Source organism: Mya arenaria, chromosome 1 (assembly GCF_026914265.1).
Source record: "Mya arenaria isolate MELC-2E11 chromosome 1, ASM2691426v1".
In the NCBI taxonomy this organism is placed as follows: domain Eukaryota; kingdom Metazoa; phylum Mollusca; class Bivalvia; order Myida; family Myidae; genus Mya; species Mya arenaria.
The window spans coordinates 22,215,093-22,221,393 of NC_069122.1; the positions used below are offsets into that span (position 1 = coordinate 22,215,093).

Consider the following 6,301-nt stretch of genomic DNA (forward strand, 5'->3'; position numbering starts at 1 on the left):
TACTCGAGCGCGCTGTCTCTGTGGCAGGTCTTGTCTCTTTGGTCTTTATTCATACTGGTCAAAATATGTTTACCAAAGAAATCTTAGTAGAGATTGATAACTGTTCAGGTTGGACAGCTCTTGTTAACATTCTAATTGAAAAATAGTGGGAAAAGATATTGTATTCTGGAGATTTTAACTTCCACATTTCAGTGTAAAACTTTCAAAATTGATGGACAGGAAGTTATATGTTTTGATTTCAAATAAGAGTTTCACTTTAAAGATGCTCATTTAAAAATAATGAACAGACACACAAAAACTAGACACATATGATACTAATTGTATGAATGATTATTGTTTAGGTGACCTCTGATTTGTTTTGGAGATATTCATAAATGGGTGTTATTCTTTGTTGTCTTCAGTTTTTTTATACATTTATGGATTTTTATAATTGCTTTTCTGATATATATTAATTTAATGCAAGTGAAAACACACTTTAAAGTAGACACATTTGATACTAATTATATAAATGATTATTGTTTACATGTACCCTGATTTGTTATGAAGATATTCATTATACATTTTGGACTTGATTTAGTATTGCTTTTCTGGTATATATTCATTTAATGCACAAAGAAATTATTTTAAGTGTTCAGTATCACTTTCACACATTGTTTACTATTATTTTGTGCATATTTGGCCTATTTATGCTTATATGTGCATTGTTGTATTTCAAAACCTTTGTGAAAAATAGAAACAGTATTATTTCTTTCATGCATAGTCTGATACATATTCAGTTTGTATGCATTACTTTAATCATATTTCAAAAATTTGCCATTGTCCTATAAGACACATGCTATGTTTGTGTTAATATCACTATCAACTAAAAACATCCATTTTCAACTCTTCTTTACCATGTAAATGGAGAAGTTAACATTATAACTCCATTGACCAGTTTTTTTATGCTGATGCAATTTGTCCAATTTCATACATTTTAGTATTATTAAACAGCTAAAAACAAGGCATGTTATGTTATAAATGCATTTCATCTAGTAAACAATGTTCTCTTTTTATATAACAGTTCAATAATTATGTTCTATTTATGTTTGTAACTTTCATACGAAATGATAATGTTTATTAAAGTACTACAAAAATTGTTCTTTCATGTCACTTCTTCATGATGAATTCCCCATATAATCAGGAAACTTATTCTTCCCTTCAAGTTGTCATTCCAGCATGGTGACTTTGCCCCCTCCCCCTAAATGATTAGAACTGCAGTGTACAAGAACAATAACTCTATTTCAGCGAATTGCAAGAGTTATTCCCATTGTTCCTTTTCCTGTCCGTAGCATAACAAGAAAACTTCTTTTTGGAATTTCATTAAACACCATTCAATGGTAAAGCACAACAAGAGGAAGTGCAGTGCACAATGACTATAGCTGTATTTCAGCTAATTATAGAATTATTGCCCTTTGCCTCTTTTTCTTGACTAGAGCATTACTTTCAAAATACTCATGGTATTGAAATAAAACTTGGTATATGGATAGGTGGTAATGACAAAAAGTACAGTGCACAAGCACCCTAATTCTGTCGTGTTCATTAATGTACCACACCCCTAATGAAATGTTCAACTTGAAACTCTTCAATTTCAATGCCTTAGCCTTTGTTGTTAAGCAGAATACTACAAATATTTTGAGAATTTCATGGATGCGGTTCGATGCATTGTAATATGCTTGTTGGCTTTGACATTCCTTGTTTTTCAACATATAACAAATGCATAAACTATTAAACGGCGCCCTTTGATGCTTTGCATCAATGGTCTTTCTTGTTTTTAAAGATTGGAAGGAAAAGCGCTCTCACACAAAAGTGGCCTACAACCTGTTATATGTCGCATATACATATACAACTTGATTGCCTCCTTGACTCTGGTTGGCAGGTGTTTGGTTATTCATACGAGAAGAGATAGAGCTCAAAATTGGCCCATAAAATGAAAGCTTTGAATATTGTAACGCCTATAAGACCATAGTTACAGTGGTTACACTGATTTATTGTAAGGCGTGTATGCTGAAAATTGTGTTACAACCGGTTACATCGAAGATTTTCAAAGTTCAACTACAAAAAATCGAGTTTTCAGGTCGACATATGATTAGAGTTATGCAGTTACATCAGTTACAATGAGTTACAGCACAGTTTTTGAAAAGTTTGAAAAAGTGTTTGTTTTTCTATCTGAAATAGCGGGTTACGCGGTTACATTGGTTACAACCGGTTACATCGGTTACATCGAAAATTTTCGAAGTTCAACATCAAAAATCGAGTTTTCAGGTCGACATATGATCAGAGTTATGCAGTTACATCAGTTACAATGAGCTACAGCAGAGTTTTCGAAAAGTTTGAAAAAGTGTTTTTTTCTCTCTCAAATAGCGGGTTACGCGGTTACATTGGTTACAACTGGTTACATCAGTTAAATCGAAATGTTCATAAAAATCCAGTTTTCAGGTCGACATATGATTAGAGTTATTCAGTTACATCGGTTACAATAAGTTATACACCGCTATACATGTTAGTTGTTTTGTATGAAACTTCATTTTAGCTTGTAATTGATTGAAACATCGAAAAATAAATGTATTAGTTTGATCGGCGACGTTCTCTGTAGTCACATGTCACTTGTACAAAAGCATAATTATTGTTTATTTATTTTCTTGAAGGATATGATTGTTCCAACCGATATCCTTAAACCGAGTTGTTTATAAACTGTTTCGAGGAACACACTCTTACACTACAGCATATATTATCTTTCAGAACCATGATATTGATGTTTGAGTGTGTATTTGTGTTGTTGGGTGTGCAAGGGCTCCAGGGCCAGGACGGTGAGTAGAAACAAGACATAGTTTTTAAAAAATATGCTCTGCCGTGGTAAACCAGCGGGATGACCTGCATCCGACTGGTTTGAATGTTTGACATGTAATAGAGATTGTATTTGGTTGAATAGTTGTTTGGTAATTCCTGAGTCAGTGCAGGTTTTTAAAAGGAATATCACAACCATGCACAGCAGTACAATTTTTGACTAAACAGGTGTTACAGTGACCAATAGGCTGTATTAGATAAGTTTAGAACAGAACCAACAATATAAGCCAACGATATTGCAGATGGGCAATTAAAACTAGACTAGATGGTCTGGTCATTAAAAAATTAAACATTCGATGTTAAAAGGTCCGCCTACAGGGACTCACCTGATACACACTCGAAGCGTTAGGTTTTGCGTTGACAATCTATCATTGAATGAGGTAGTAGTATTTGTCAGTAAGTTGACTTGGAGTTATACATTAATGATTAAGAAGGGCTCGATCGCTACGCTCACTCCGTCCTCTCTTTTTCATTAATAATTTACTTCATGTCATCTTACTATTACTTATAATGACAAATGAAAGTTTTTTTGTCCAGTTTATTTCACAGGATGTCAGAGTGATTTCAGACGGCCAGACGCTTTAACCATTCAGTGTGTGTATACCACGTGATAAATTGCGTCAAAAATGCTACGTCGGAAGGCAATAGTTTGATTTGAAATAAGACTTTAAACAAAGAAAACTTCACTATTTTTTTACCATTTCAAATGAAATATAGAACAGTCTACGCCGCTTATGGAGCCCCATCTTCGGTCTTTTACCAAAATTTGATTGAGAGTTTAGTTTCTTAAAACACTTCGACAAACCTTTTCACAATACGGCCGTCTGACGGAACACTGTCAAACATTATTTTTGAAACAGGTTTGTCGAAGTGTTTGATAAAACGAATGACCTAATCAATTTTCGGTAATAAAACAAATGTGGGGCTCTTTATGCGGCATAGACTGTCCTTTGTTTAATTTCAAATGGTGTTGTAAATGAAAAGTTATCTTTGATTTAAGTCTTCCTTTTAAGCAAATGCTTGCCTTTCGATGTAGCATATATGACGTAATTTATCACGTGGTATACACACACTGATATACTTTGAGGATTTTTATGTGCTGAATTAAATGCTCTGTATGAATTAGGTCAGATTTCTGAAATTTACTATTTCAAGAAATGGAATATCATCACACATGTCAATTTCGACGCATCATATTCCCTCACTCTTAATTAGAGATGATTTAAAATATTACGTCGTCATTTAAAATGATTTGTAGGTAATTGTAACTCTTTGGAAAAGGCAGTCGAAATACATTTTGAAATTATCAGCATTCTACCCTTTCCACACGTTGTGAATGGGTTTTCTTAATCCGATCCTGTGGATACATGTGTAGTCTGTTGGTTAAACTCACTGACAACTGTTTAATGATTCTTTGAAGTAAAAGGTAACGATTTATAATCTCGATCGCTGTACTGTTGCATCGTGTTTCGAAATATACAAGATTTATGACAATCACTTAAAAAACATTGATCTTTAGAAGTGTGTTTTGTCGGTATATGTTTTTCGACATTGGATTATTATAACCAAATAACTGTCATTAACGAGAACATGGTTACATATTTTAAAGCAATGATTAAAGCTGCACTCTCACAGATTTACCGTTTTTACATTTTTTTTTATTTTTTGTCTCGGAAAGAGAAAATTTTTGCGTAAACATCTGCAAACCAATGATAAAAGATTGCTGACAAAAGATCAGAGCGCAGATCTGCATATTTTCGTTCGAAAATTAATGTTTTATGGTTTAAACCGTTACTAACGGTTTAAGAAATGCATAAAACATGAATTTTTGAACTTATATATGAAATTCTGCAATCTAATGTCTTTTGTCAGCAGTCTTATATATCACTGGTTTCCATGAATTTTCGCAAAAATTGGCTCGTTCCAAGACAAAAAATAAAAAGTGATGTCAAAACGTTCAATCTGTGAGAGTGCAGCTTTAAAACGTTGTTAAAGACTTTTGATTATTTTTTTTCACCCAAAGGTTCCGGCCCTTGGAGTGTACACATATTTTTCATTTTAGTCACAAAACCGGAAACGCCAGAGAAAGCAGCACCAGGTTCGGATAAGTATTCTTAGATTGATGTATTTTGACTTAAATATCTATAAATGAAATTAATAACCTTCGAGTGATAATTGAAATATAATACATAGTTTGATCGATATCAAGAAATCACTAGTATATGATCACTTGCGGTGAATAGAACTTGATGCAAAGCATAAGTATGTCTTGAGTTTAATAGAGGAAGGCTTACATGTTCATTTCACTGAAATTATCTCTCCACTGTCACTCACAGGGCACTATTTTTCAGTTGCAGACACTGCTTTAACCAGGCGTGAGTATGACAGTGCTGGAATTGTAAAGCATTTATTTTACATATTAACAATAGAAAAAATAGCAAAACATCATCAAAGAAATCTGCAAGGGGAAACGCGCGCGCCTTGTAGGCTGCGCTGACTTGACGTCATAAAAAGAAGTTGCGTTTCTCCTTATTTTGAATGAAATAACGGCAGATAAATCCAACACACATCGGATCACATTCCCCGTTTTCCAAACTGATGCTTGATATTTTAAGAATAATGAGTCAAAGCTGGTTTACTACCTGTCCTGAATAAAATAAACGTTGATAGTACCGTCAGTATGCTGTCCATTTATTTGAATGTTTAACAATCATTTTTATTCACGTTATTGGACGTTAATCGTATGCATTTTATGTCTTTATCATCCGTTCAATGCAGACGCTCTAAAACCTCCTTAAAACATTCCTAGTGTGCCGAAACAAATGCCGTACGGAGCTGTGCTACCTCGCAGACGATCCAAGTACATCACCGTTGATGGCAAAACAAAGACCGTTATGGACTGCGCTCGCGGGTCACTGTTGGCGTGAGACCACAGTTATTTTTACTATATGTTTCATATAGACACTAACCTGGCTTTTGACTTTATACACACCCCAATTGAAAAACAAGGACATGGCATCTCTAGAACAATTCAAGACACAAAATATAATCACAAGAAAACACCATGTTGACCATTGACCCGACTGTCAAAATTGAGTTCAAATACATAACCCTTCCGCCAGGGAGTCAATCGGCTACAAACAACTAATTTTCAGACTTCCACAAGCTATGATTTTTCCAATATTTACATTGAAAACTATCAATTTCTGCAATAGAGTGTCAAATTCAGTCAAGTTCTCTGCAAAATGAACATTTTTTGCTTCTTTTTCATTCAATTTTAATAAAATATTGATACTTGAACACAAGCACTCTTTTTTTCTGTATTCACATCCGGATCTTGGTCAACGGGGGGCAGATAACTGTGGTCTTGAGCCTGTTTAACATTAAAGCGTGCACCTGTGCAGAGAGGGTGGATGTT

The 6,301-nt window shown here is 34.1% G+C and overlaps 1 long non-coding RNA gene across 1 annotated transcript; it reads left to right on the plus strand.

The window, feature by feature from the left end:
• Nucleotides 1-2,747: 2,747 nt before the first annotated feature.
• Nucleotides 2,748-5,738, plus strand: LOC128229229 (uncharacterized). Its single transcript, XR_008260057.1, has 3 exons — nt 2,748-2,846; nt 5,235-5,258; nt 5,693-5,738. It is a non-coding gene; the product is annotated as an uncharacterized LOC128229229 (long non-coding RNA).
• The last annotated feature ends 563 nt before the right edge of the window (nt 5,739-6,301 follow it).